The sequence below is a fragment of the Aulonocara stuartgranti genome (genome assembly GCF_965226115.1).
Source record: "Aulonocara stuartgranti genome assembly, chromosome: 23".
Lineage (NCBI taxonomy): Eukaryota > Metazoa > Chordata > Actinopteri > Cichliformes > Cichlidae > Aulonocara > Aulonocara stuartgranti.
Window position 1 is genome coordinate 37,093,740 of NC_138958.1, and position 14,391 is coordinate 37,108,130.

General features: G+C 40.3%; 1 long non-coding RNA gene across 1 annotated transcript; it reads left to right on the top strand.

Moving 5' to 3' along the window:
* Nucleotides 1-3,556: 3,556 nt before the first annotated feature.
* LOC309699835 lies at nucleotides 3,557-6,268 on the top strand. The gene is made up of 3 exons (XR_014274501.1): nucleotides 3,557-4,071; nucleotides 4,987-5,079; nucleotides 5,210-6,268. It is a non-coding gene; the product is annotated as an uncharacterized lncRNA (long non-coding RNA).
* The last annotated feature ends 8,123 nt before the right edge of the window (nucleotides 6,269-14,391 follow it).

A 14,391-nucleotide genomic window follows, 5' to 3' on the forward strand; every position in this document is an offset into this window, starting at 1 on the left:
TGCACCAGCTGTGGCAAATAACAGACACCAAGAGATAACAGTCCTTTTTAAAGAACAACAAACATGGCAAAGGTTAGAAGGGTACCAATGATGTAGTTCTTCCTGTTTGGCAGGCGATAAGGGTTCATGTCCTGTTGGAAGCTTTGAATTTTGAACTGCACTTCCTCAATTTTGTGTTCACTCCCTTTCTACTTTCTTGGTTACTCGCTGGTTAGGTTTAGGAAAAGATTGAAGGGGTGTATCTTAACCAAAACCACAAATTACTTCATCTACACTTAAAAAAAAAAACAACCCTAAACAATCAGGCGTTCTTTACAGGCATCATTACCTGACCTGCTAAAAGTGAAAGATACATCTCAGTATTCTCTAAATAATCCAGTACATCACAGCATTGATGACTCTTTGTGCGTAATTTCCAGACGCCCGCAGTTTTGACAGAATGGCAGCATTTGACCCCCAAGGAATGAGAACGAGCTGGCCTCTCAGTTTGAAATCTGCTTGCTGAAGCAACTGATTCCTTTGATCAGTGCTCTAGTTGAACAGCACGAGCTGAAAAACTTGGCTGCAGTCCTGTCAAGGAACCTAACCAGGAAACCTTTTCCGCACAACATGTTCATGGACAACAGAAATCTGTGATTTTGAGAGACTCTTAATAGTAAGAACTCTTTTGAGGTATTTTTCTCTTTGGTAATACAAAAATATCGTTCTACTATTGTTTTCTGTTTAAATAGTCAATCACCATGTTTATACAGCACTTCTTATCCGTTTCCAAACTGGACCAGTTCATATTTCTGTCAGGTCCTGTCTTTCAGGTGACAGTACGGAGTTACTATGGAGGCCGTCCCTGCCCCAGTGTCTCCTAGAGTAATACCTGCTTATTTATTCCACCAGGCGAATGAAGTGTTTTTGGATTGCTCTCTGGTTTGTTGATTTTTCCTTGTTATGAGCACAAGCTGCATGTGACATGTCGTACCTTGGGGAAACCGAGCTCGACGTTTGGCTCCCACTGCGAGACAAACTAAGTGTGTTTGTCTTTGCAGTTCAGTAAGTCTCCGGTGTGTGCACAGACAACTGAGTGAGAAAGACAGTATGATTGCAGCACTTTGGCTTCCTAGCTGCATTTCTTCTGAGTTTATTTCCTTTTGGTTCCAAGACTTTGAATAATTTGCGGGGTGTCTGACTTCTAATCTTGCTGTCTATTCGAGATAAAACAGGTGAGCTGTTGCTGTTGCTGGTTGTCTCACACACTGTGACAAAAGTGACATTTAAGAAAGGTGCCGGCAGAGGAAAATAATGTTGCTCAGCGGTGTCTCCCAAACAGTTGCTTACTTTTCATGAGAAAAAGACGGTGCAGCGTGGCCTCTTTTTGTCAAAAATCCGCTTTTCCCTGTTATGTCTGGGCAGTAGAAATGAGCTCTGGTCATACAGCTTTAATACTTCCTCTCTGCGTGACACAGAATGTGTCTTCGGATAGTCTGACTCAACTAATGTTTCACGGGGGGACAGTTATTTCTACTTTCGCTGCACAGCTGGAGGACTGTCAGCTCCAATTGTTTTTCTCTCCCATCTTACCGCTGCACCTGAACTTTTTTTTTTTGCTGAGCCAATCAGCATCTGCGTGTGGTGTGACTGCAAAAGCAGTCAAATGTTAGTGACGGTACACGCTAAACCTGTTGGTTTAACAAATGCACTCTTCTTTTTTTCCCCATCCATCCATTATTCCCTCCTGACAGTGACACCACCTAGGCCCATCTGGTGTTGGCAGATTCATGAACAAAGTGGAACAAAGAAGAAATTTGTCCTGGATACGTGAGTCAAAGCTCTGCAGAGTCTGACAAATCAAACGGGAAAGAAAAGTGGAAAAAAAAAAGAAAAAGAGGGAGAAAACCTGGTTTGACAGACATCACCGTGATGAAAGCCTTCTCACTTGTTAGAAGCATGAAAACGAAACTGGAACTAAAAGGTAAATTTGACTCTAGAATCTGGAACTGTGTTGATTGCATAATACAAACGCATTGTTGAGGATATGCAGATGAATAGGATAAAAAGCAGATAAACAGCTCTCCACACTAGCAAGCAGCTATGGTGTCCTTGAGACCCTTTGCAGAGCCAAAAGAAACAGCGTCATACAGAAGACAGGTCATTGTGCTCGGTGTAGGCCTGTGTAGGATCTTTTTGTTTAACAAAACTCTTCTCTCCACATCGTTCCAACAATAGGGCTACATGTGGCGCGATGACAGCTGTTAGACAACAATTATTTCTTAAGAGAAAAAACAGCTGAGCCCCATTTTTTTTAATTTTCTGAATGACAGATGACGAGGGAGAAAACAAACTTGCAAATCAAGCCCACTTTCTTCTACCGCATTGCAGTTCTCTGAAGCGATGACGACTTTTGAAGACGTCAGTAAAGTGATTTGTATTATTCACTGTGCGTTTCGCCCCTTCCCCCTGCAGTTTTACTTTCTAAGGTCTACTTCATTAAAACAAACAAAAAAAATAAATAAATGTTAAAACAGCTGAGATTTTGTTTACAACTAAAAAAGAAAGTTCTTATATTTGAGTAAATATAAGATAAATTATTTCCCAGCCTCTTGATTCACACACAAGAGACAACATCATCCATGCGTGCACGCAGACACACACACACATAAAAATACTGCTTCCACTGAAGTGGAAATCCAGCCTCTAATTGTCTTATAGATCTTTTCTCTCCCTCCCTCCTTCATTCTCCTCAAACCATTTAAAATAGATGGCTGCTACTTTTACTTCTGGCCTCGGGAGACCAAAGTAACAATTGCCACTCTGGTTCAAAACTGCCGAGACGTCTGCTGCCTTCATCAACATCAAGGACTAACTGTGTTTGGATTACAAAGACCATTGCTGTCTACCATCAAGTGCACTTTTAGCAGATGTTGCATTCGGTTTAATTTGATTTATGTGTCTATAAATGGAGTGAAATGGCTAAATCCGTATTTATGGCTGGTGAAAAAAGTGAATGGATAAATGAACAAATTAATAGATTGCTTAACTGTCAGAATCAAAGCACAGGGTTGAATTAATTGTTTCTATTATCAGCTTTAATCATCTTTTTTTCAAATAATGGCTTTCTAAAGCACAGTAGAGATCTCTAAGAGGCTTTGATTTAAAAAGTTTTTACACCTGTCTAAGATTAACTGCTGTATAAAATATACTCATATTTTTTTAGCCGTTACAATAATTAATTACAAACTTAAAATCTCCTGCGTTGCTACCATGTGGGGGATGTGCACTCATGTTCTGTGGTAGTGGATTGAAGGGTGGGTCCTCTGTGGAGTGGGCTTGTTCCACTTGATCCATTTCAATTTGATCGGATTGGGATGAGGAAAGTTTTTAAGAACAGTCAATTAATTTCCTGAAGATTCCCCTGGAGAATTTGTTTGGTATCAGTAAGGTTATTTTCTACTGTAAGAGAACACTGTACCATTGTCACATCATTTCAGAAGATATTTTATAGTCAAAGCTTTTTAAGTCCATAAAAGTAACACACTATCCATCCTCTTCTGCTTATTTTTATTTTTTTTTATCAAGATCAGGGAGGGGAGCACGAACCAATCCCAGCTACCATAGGAAGGGGGGCTCACCACTCTGTGGCAGGGGTAACACTTAGAGACAGACAACCATTCGCACTCACACTCTCATCTGCAGCCAATTTAGAAGCACCAGTTAACCTAACCCGAATAACTGCATGCACTCTAAGAAATGACACACTGATGTTGGTAGCATTATGTAAATGCTTCATGTTAAAACTAATGCCACCAATTGATTTTTAACTTTAAAGACAAGTATGTTGTTTTGAATTTAATTAACAACATAATATTTCAATACAACAAAATGCAGTAAATTAAATCCAATGTAAAAAGTTCATTTAAAATGAAGAGCACTTTAATTTAAAGAGGATTGTCCTAATAGGCTCTCCGTACTTCTGAGTTTGCACATGTGCAGTGTGGAAGTTTGATCATCCGCCATTTTCAACTGAGACTTGCATATGCTTAGCATCCTGGATAGAATCCATCGCCATCTGAGGATTATTTGGTAAGTTCAACAATTTAAGGATGACAAATTTGATTAATGTATACTAACTGATACACATCTGACACTTTCGGGAATACTTTTGCATTTTTTTTAAACAAATGATGCCTGGCAAATTTTTTAACACTCTAGCTTGTATACCTCTCTCACATGTTAGAAGTATGAAAACATTTAACAAATATTGTTGAACCTGCTTCGGTGTAATTTTCCAAAATCTTTTGCGATTCTTGTTAAGATGAGACTTGCCTACTAAGACCGACAGTTTTAAAATTACTCCCAACATCTACCGCACCTGCTCCCTGACATCAGTAATGACCACTGGGAGCGCCAGCGATCCTGTAGTTTGAAGAATGAAATGAATGTGTAGTGTATTTTAGAAATGTGCATCAATTAAGTTGCTACATTGTTTGAAAGAATTCGACTCCATGTTGATTTCTGGTTTAGTGTCAGAAATCTTCACTGAAGAAGCTTCACTTTTCTTTCCAAGCTCCTTAGACTACGATGACCTGGATGACTGTGAACCTTCACAGACTTATTGTTATCCACAAAATGTCATGATAGGATTTTAAGTCCATATTGCCCAGTTCTAATCTTCTATTTAATTTTAATATTTTTAGGGGCACAATTATTAAATATATTGTTGAACAATCTAGAATTGATTAAAGCAAAAATGAAAGCTTTCACGTAATGTCAAAATTGAAAAGCTTCGATTTTTGGGTTCATATATTTGTTAATCTGACACAGAGGAGTCAGTGCCTTACCAATCATGAACCTCACTGCACATCACTGATGTGAGTTATGAAACATTGCTTAATCACATATCTGCTATGTGTTAATATTTTTGACTTTGTTTTGTAAAGAGGTTGAAAGGAACCAAAATAGGAAACTTCTCTCATATTGAGTTCTTATCTCCACCAGAATCCCAGCGTTGATGTTTGACAGGAATGCATTCTGAAAGCTGTCTGTGTCTACTTAAATGAAAAGCCAGATGACCTGTTCAAGGAATTCTTGGTAAGTTAAAAAAGGAAAACGATCAGTTATTTTCCTTTTTTAAATTTGGGATTGGAAATGGAAGGTGGACTTACTTGTCCATATGTATATGTACGCAATTAACTTATCTTTTTTTAATTTTTATTTAAAGGATGTGGATCTTGGTGCAAGCAGAGAAACAGAGCAGCTGACTTTGGGAGTCTATGTTGTCAGACATGAGAGCAAACTCTGCAGATACACCTGAGGACATTGGTGTCATCATAGAAGGATGCACTGTGCTGCAAGCTCTTAGTGATGTGGCAAAGGGTTGTGCCCTCCTGCTTGGACTAATCTATAGTCTAAATCTGAGCTACCCAAAGCACCTGAAATACACATTTGAATTTCTTCAGAAGGTGCTGATGGAGTTGGATGGGAACAACCTATCCATGAAGGTGCAGGTTCTGAAAAACAAACTGCTTGAGTGAAACAGCCTGCAGTGAACTATAGAGGACACTGAACTTTAAGGTTCTCGAACCCTTCTCCTTGCACTTCATAAACTGTTCAGTTTGAATTGCCACAAGAACTTCTGCAAGGCCTTTCACTTTTCTGCGTTCTTTGTTCTTGAACCTTTACCAACATCCAACTACACTGAAAAAGACTGCTCCTAACTTTGGACTTCAGTTTAAGTTTTGAAGCAAAGGTTATTTTTCTAAATATGGACAAAAATGACACAAAAGTAATTTCTACCTGCTGTTTGCAGGGCTGTATTGTGGGCTTTTCATTGTAGCCCAATCAAGTTTAAATTAAGTCATGTTAATGTTAAAAATGTTGGAATCACAACACTTTCCAGTTTTAATCATTTCAGTTTAACATGACATTCTGTATCTTGTCTTCCTGCACCTAAAATGCACTTGAATATATGTAAAGATTGTTTGGGGGAAAAAGATCTAGAAGCATTTGAATTGCTCAAAGTGTGCTTCAACAAGTTTTACACAAAGTGTTATTAAAGTTAGGTTAACTGAATAAACTTGTGTTCGATTTATTTAATTTACAAACTTAAATAGACTAAGTTGCAATTCTGTTAAAGTGATTTAATCCTATAGTTTCAGTAGAGCGTGTTTTGGGTGAGTAGATTTATCAGATTTACTTAAAATTTGTTGTTCAAATTAAATATATCATACATTTTATATTTCACTAACCCAGTTGTGTGGAACCGGTTGACATAACTGGGTGGAGTAAATACAACATGTTATTTCTCAAAGTAAGTAGAGCTTGTTTTGGTTGAGTAGGTTTTATTTAGTCTTCTCAATTTAAATCAACAAGGTTAGTTATATCAACATTATGATATTCAGCTAATACAACATGATTCTTTTGATTTGCATTTAATTATCCAAATCTTATCAGATGTACTTAAAATTTCTTGTTCAAATTAAATGTATCATACATTTTATATTTCACTAACCCAGTTGTGTGGAACCGGTTGACATAACTGGGTGGAGTAAATACAACATTTTATTTCTTAGAGTGTGCATTTGGATTGTGGGAGGAAACCAGAGTACCCAAAGAAAACCCATTCTTTTCACTCCACACAGAAAAGCCTTGGCCGGATGGTGGAATCAAACTCAGGACTTTCTTGCGGTGAGGCAGCAGTGCTAACCACTGTTAGTTATTACAGTAGTTAAAAAAATAAATAAATTAATAATAATAAAAAAAACTCCATCCAATAATCCAAAGTACTGCAACGGTAATGTCTCATTAAAAAAACATGGTAAAGAGAGAAAAAGTTTCATGTAAGTCAGATTCAGTCTTCTGGATTAAATCTGACATTGTGGCAGCTGTGGCTTGTGGTAGAACAAGTTGTCTGCCCATGAGCAGGGTGGTAGATCATCCAGTCCACATGCTGAATTATCCTTCAGGCAACATTAAAATCCCAGTTGTCCCGATGCCTCCATTGGAGTGTGAATGTGTATGCGGATGTTAGAAAGTATTTGTACAGTGTATGACTATGTGTTATTAAAATGAGACTTGAAGTAGAAAGTTCTTTGAGGGCTCTGTTGAGTACAAAGGTACTATAAAACTATGGAGAAATTTTTTTTTTTTTGGTTGAAAAGAAGTATGAAGTTTAGCTAGCAATGGACCGCTGTAATTGCCCTACTGTGGTGATGAGAGACAACTGGCCAGTGTTAATGGTGGCTAATGTGTAAACGTTAAATATGATCAAGCTCTTGAAGGTCTATTGTCTTCAGTGTTCAGGGGCTCCTGAGATTCCTGTTTTATCGCAACAGGCTTGTCTGGGATCAGCAGTCATGCTGATTACAAAGTCTTAACAAACAAAGTAAATTTTTACACTTCCTTTCTTTATTTCACAAAGTGTATGGAGCTATATGCAGTTTTGGGGAGTAACATGTACCGTCGTTAGGTATTTCAAATACAAAGTATGAGTAACTGTATTCCGTTATAGTTACCGTTTAAAAAGGTGGTATTTAGAATACAGTTACTTTGTTGAAATAAAGGGATTACACGGCGGTCTTTTCCTGTTTCATATCTTAGGCCAGGGGTCAGCAACCTTTAAGACCCAAAGAGCCATTTGGACCTGGTTTCCACGCAAAAGAAAATACCGTAAATGTCGGGCTATAAGCCGCTACTTTTTGCACAAGCTTTGAACCCTGCGGCTTTTAGTCAGGTGCGGCTTTTCTATGGATTGTCCGTGATTTTTGTCATATCGTAAGACGATTTGTTTTGTGTGTTCCGCTGTTGTACGGCACTACGTTGCCTGGCGGAAGGATCGGGGTTCAAGAGTGGTATGTTAGTCACATGTCCGTCCGCCAGGCAACGTAGTGCCGTACGAAGTAGCGCGAAAAACAAAGTTCAAAGTAGCGGTACGCGTTCAGCGGGAGTCGTGGATGATGAGCGGCGATAAACTTGCAAGTTATGCCCAAAAAGCAAGTTATGCCCAACTCCACCGGTGGATTCTGACAGCGTGGAAAAGTGTGAAAACATCCACGATCACCAACGGATTTTGAAGGGCTGGACTGCTGCATGATGGAGAGGAGGACACCGCCACGGCCCTTCTGAGGGTGTTCGACTCTGACACTGACAACGAGGATTTCTTTGGTTTTGAAAGTGACAACGAAGGAGAGAAGAAGAGTGGATGACGAAGCCATCCTGAGCCTGTTTGTATCCGACACTGGAGAAGAGGACTTTGGTGGTTTTAGTGCGCAGAAGAAGAGAAAGATGGTGGTGAATGACTGACTTTTCTTCTTGTTAAAGCTGTGTCACTGCACCTGAGCCTAAAAGGTAGTCCGAATCTATTTTTCTGGTGTGCTGTAGGCTACTGTTATGTACTACATGTGCAAATATGTACCCATAACTTGTTTTTCAAAATATTAATAAAAGTGATGTCTCCAAACAGCCATCTCTTTCCTGACAATTCCCTTTGTGCATATTCTCTTACATATGATAAGTCAACATTGAAACACCTGCGGCTTTTGGTCAGGTGCGGCTAATGTATGTACAAAACAGGATTTTCCCCTGATTTTAGCTTGTGCGGCTAATATTTAGGTGCGCTTTGTAGTCCGGGAAATACGGTACTGGGAGCCGCAAATACTTTTTGATATCTAAAATGAAGATAACACTCCTTGGCGGCCGCTTATCGGGGCCTGGAGCCTGGGGCTTGCTCGGGCCACTTCGGAGGTGGGGTGCCCCCGGCCTCTCGGCCTGGGGCTCGGTCACTCAGGCACAGCTGGCTGCCGGTGGAGCTCACAGGCGCGTCACTGCAACTCCCCCTGGCTTCTGCTCCGCGGCTGCTGAGTGAGCCCTCATCTGGGACTCTCCTCAGCTCTTACTGGGACAGTGGCGCGGCTGCCCCTCTGTTGGTCTTCCTTGGTCTCTTGTGTTCTGGGGGCCTCTGGATGTCTGGAGTTTTGATCTCCTCCATACCTGCTTCATACCCTGGAGGACGGGGCTGTGGCTCCCCACACTCCCTAGCAGATCGTTACATGGAGAAACCTTTGGAATGCAAGCATGCTGATCCACACAGGTATGCACACAGGTGTACACACGGGTATTCACAGACGCGGACTACAGCTTTCTTGGCTGCTGCCTCAAAGCACATTGTGCGCTGTCTATCTTGCGTGCTGCACAATATCGTTTATTATTTAGTATCTACTGATATCTACTGCTAGCTAGTTTATTGTGATGGTGCTGTTTTTTTTATTATGTTGTTCTTTGTTGTTTGCTTTCTCTTCTGTTTTTTTTCTCCATACAGGTGACCCAGGTGTTTTGTTTTTTTGCTTGTTTTTTTTTTTTCTTTCTTCCCCCCTTTCTCACCGTCTCTTCTCCCCTCTGGTTTTCTTTCTCTCCCTCTCTTTCTTTCATTCTTTCTCCCTGTCCTATCCCCCAGTCATGTCTGTCCCGTTTGTAGCAACTGAAAATAAAATAAATTCATAATTATAATAAAGGTCAATCAAATGGACCAATATGGCAAGGCCATGATGATCCACTTGGTAAAATAAATCCGCTTGGCATCTTTCTTGGCCTTAAGACAACAATTCTGATGGCTAAAGATCCAAATGGGACACAAAAAAAATAAAAATAAAAATAAATAAAATAAAATAAAATGAAGATAACACTGTATATATTGTTTTTTACCTTTATGCTTTGTGTGAACAACTAAGGTGTGTTGCTTATGAAATCCATGAAGTGCTACAGACAAAATTACATTTTATTTATGTAATTAACACATTTTGAACTCTTAAAGAAATATAACAAAAGGAAAGACACCCAGCTGAACTAAAATAATCCATGTAGCAAACAAAAACTGGTGTTACAGGCATAGCCCTAAAGAATGTAGCCTCATGGGCAGTGTAGTCCGTGCTGCAGAGAGAATGGACTGCCATACCCGTTATGTGTCTGTGAGCGAGGGAGGGAGAAAAAGGAAAAGTATGAGTTATCACCGAGCGAAACGGGAGCTGGAAGCATGTAAATATAATAATAACCACTGCAGCCAAAAAGAGTGCCTGACGAGCCCAGTTGTAAGTAAGCTATTAAGACTCGACTGTACACTGTGTTCGTGTTTTCCTCCGAAACAATAAGTTCCGTTGGAGCAGCCTTTCAATGCCTCTCTCTGTCTCTCGCTAGCAAAGTTGACCCAGACAACAAAGTAAAGCTAGTTTTCCGCTACGAACCTGATGCAGAACCCGACGTATTAGCCAGAGGTCCCTTTACTATGGTTAGGAGCCGCGGACCTGTTTTATATACACTGAATAGTTTTCTATACGAGATCGCTGCAAAAAGTGCAGCCTTACCTAATGTCCACCCTACTGTTACTCATTTTATATTAAGATTTAAAAATCTAGTTGGTATTGGTATGGTGAGTAACCTTCAGTAATAGTAATAAATCACACAGCAATAGTACATTCATAGTTGTAAAAAAGCATGGTAATATATTAAGTAATCTAAAGTATTCAGAATACGTTACTGACATTGAGTATCGTAACGGAATACGTTACAAAATACATTTTGGGGCATGTATTCTGTAATCTGTAGTGGAATACATTTTAAAAGTAACATTCTGAACACTGGGTATATGGTAACATAAAATACATATGAATTCCAGGACATTGGGTTTTTCAGCAGAGTATTGCATAATAAGGTGATGATCAGTGTCCTTTACTTCACCCGTCACCTGTTGTGGCTGATTGTTGTATATTAGAAAACCAAAGCAATCTGATCCCTTGTGCTATATGTGTATATGTAGAGTTCAAATCCATTAAAAATAAGTACAGAGATGGTCAAAAAGCCACTATTGTGGCATTTTGTGTCAAGATAAAATTCAGTAAAGTGGATGTTGTTTAGTTGATGGAGCAGACAGAAGGTTAGTGGTTGGATCAAAATGCTGCAGCAAGAGTACTGACAGGGACTAGAAAGGGAGAGCATATTTCTCCTGTTTTGGCTTCCCTTCATTGGCTTCCTGTTAAATCCAGAATTGAATTCAAAATCCTGCTCCTCACATACAAGGTCTTAAATAATCAGGCCCCATCTTATTTTAATGACCTTGTAGTACCATATCACCCTATTAGAGCACTTCGCTCTCGTACTGCAGACTTACTTGTTGTTCCTAGAGTATTTAAAAGTAGAATAGGAGGCAGAGCCTTCGGTTTTCAGACCCCTTTTCTATGGAACCAGCTTCCAGTTTGGATTCGGAAAACTTTCCTTTTTGCTAAAGCATATAGTGAGGGCTGGATCAGGTGACCCTGAATCCTCCCTTAGTTATGCTGCAATCCCATATGGAAAAGATATATATAAATCTTATAAAGTTTGTATCTGTCTTGTGTGAAACTTGTATGAAAAGCATACAAGAGTGAAAACAGATATAAGATCCCTTGAAAAATTATATAATGAAACTTGTATGTTTTGGATACTTACTAAAACAATATATGAAAGTAATGAGAAAGTGGTCACTTTCATGAGTAAATCATGTAATCCTTATATGATTTACTCATGAAAGTGGCCACTTTCATGAGTAATCACATAAGTTTTTACTATTTCTTTTCCATATGGGATAGGCATAGGCTGCTGGGGGATTCCCATGATGATTTGAGTTTTTCTTCTTCAGTCACCTTTCTCACTCATGTGTTAATAGACCTCTCTGCACTGAATCATACTTGTTATTAACCTCGGTCTCTCTTCCACAGCATGTCTTTTATCCTGTCTTCCTTCTTTCACCCCAACCGGTCGCAGCAGATGGCCACCCCTCCCTGAGCCTGGTTCTGCCGGAGGTTTCTTCCTGTTAAAAGGGAGTTTTTCCTTCCCACTGTCACCAAAGTGCTTGCTCATAGGGAGTCATATGATTGTTGGGTTTTTCTCTGTATGTATTATTGTAGGGTCTACCTTACAATACGAGTGCCTTGAGGCGACTGTTGTTGTGATTTGGCGCTGTATAAATAAAATAAAATTGGATTGAATTGAATTGGATCCTCCGCTCTACCAGTCTGCATTTAAGAGAGTCCTTGGGCAAAATATGAAAGCTCAAATTGCCTCCAGTCCATCCATCAGTGAGTTTGTTTGTGTAAAGCATTGTATTAATGTATACATATGAAAGAAAGGGTAAATGCAGCCTTTAATATGAAATGCACTTTGAGTACTCAGTAAAAGTTGAAAAACGCTAGTGCATTTACCGGTCTATCTGTCCATCATTTTGACTTTTCAAAAAAGAAAATGGCTTCAAGTTATTTCCTTTGCTTAGCAATCAATGAAGATGTAACAATACAATAAGCAACAGCATTTAGCAAAATGTCATCATTTGTCAAATACTTAATGGTCAACATGTAAACAGGATTCCTGTTGCTAATCTTTTCCTTTGAATCTGGGCATGCTATAGCATAGTCTGTACTGTATATGTAAATACTTCTTTTCAACCTTATGGCTAAAGGACACACCCAAAAAGGCCACTGGACATAAATCAGGGAAAGTGTTTGTGTAATATATGTTTGCTAGGTGACACACATGATACATAATGGTCACTGAAGGAATTGCCAATACGGTAACTTGCTAAAGTGAGAGAATTTCACATATTTTCGTATGTAGTATTGCCAAACAAAGCTGCCATATTAGATGGAAGAGGTGGAGAAAAGAGGGAGAGTCAGGCTCACATGGTCCCCCCCCCTATTCACTGAAGGCCTTTGATTCTCTTCTTTGATCCTTGGCTTTTAGAGTGGACAGTCTCATAAATACAGAAGAAGGAAACAGCAGGTGTGAATGCATAACTTATGACCTGAGCCTCACCTCAATCATCTTTACCTCCGTCATTCCTTTACACCTCCTGCCAGCACATGCTGTCTCCTCCTCCTCCTCCCCTCAACTCTTTCTCTCTGTCTTCCAGCTATCAGCCTGTGACGCAACCTTGTTGCCATGTCGTTGTCATTCAGCGTGGCAAAATTAGCTCCCGTTCTGTGCTGTATGCATGTCGCCGGTGTGCCCATGTGTGCTTTTATGTGACTGCATCCGAGTGTGGCGCTGTCGCTCCCGCTTTGAATACGTGATTTGTAGCCGCTGCTGGTGTGTGTTGCATGCATCTAATTTATTTGCATGCCTGTGTCAGGCTGTCTCACTGTGGGCCTTTGTCAAGGTTTGCCTGACATTGATGCTCACCTCAGTCTTAAAGAGCTGAAGGGAGCGTGGCTGCTGAGTCAGGCTCTCCCTTCAGAGAAGAGAGTCCAGAGTGGATTGGGGGTGAGAAAGACGTATATAGAGAGAATGGCTAGAAAAGAGTACAGCAAAACAAGATTGCGGGCTTCAACTATCAGCCAGTGTTTTGATTTCATCACCCTTTTTTCTCAGCAAGGGAGATAGTGCTGCTAGCCTCCCTCGCTAATGAATTACACCCTGCTTCACACCAGGTAGCAGAGATCTAGACAATGACTGACTGTGTGTGGTGAAGGGAGGCGGGGGGAGGGCGAAGTAAAGATGGAGAGGTTGAAAGGAGAGGATACAGTGGAAGTGAGCAAGCTAGAGTCTCATTACTCTCTACTCCTGTGATCTCTCCACCGTCAAGGATGCTGAGTAGGGCTTTGTTGAGTCAGTAAGAAAGATAGAGAAGAGGGTAGAGGAGGGGAAAAGATACAAGGAAAGAAATCCAGAAGAGAGCAGTATCCCAAGATGTACTGAGCAACAGAGCCATAGTCAAACGAATAATTTACCACCTAGTACTCATCTGTTCTCTTTTCCATGTGCTCCCACCCTCCTCTTCCTTTTCTGGTGGCAAAATGGAAGATAATCCATCTTTGAGGATTGGCTTTGAAGGATAAGACAGACAGGCCAGAATAGGAGAAGCGAAAATGTTTTTGGGAGTTTGATGGCTCAGTTGGAAAAGTCTTCAAAAAGCCCGACAAGGCAGAGCGGCTTCTTAGCTTTGCTGGTATTTGCAGTATACAGGCTTACATGTGCACCACAAGGGAGTGAGCCACATTATGTCAAATCGTGTTACACTTTTGGTAGACTTGCTTCTGTATATCAGCATCATGTGTTATAAGGCAGATTTTCTTCATGAGAGCATGTTTGGTATGGGCATGAATGCATGCTTTAAGATCCCTCAGCAGGTTTTCCTGGAAGAACGCAGTAGAGACAGAGACATACTCCACACACTGGAGCCTTCAAAGCTTACAGTAGTTGGCAGGGGCTGACTCTACTTTCTCAGACAGTTCCAGAGCTCGCCTTTCACTTCAGTTTGTTAGCTGGCGTCGTAACAGCCTGCTGTTTTGGCCCGTTCTCAGCTTGCGGCCCCACTCTGGCTATCTCCACGTCTCTTTGTGAATGGTTTTCTTGTCAGCACCTTTTCAGTTGAGGCCTCGGATG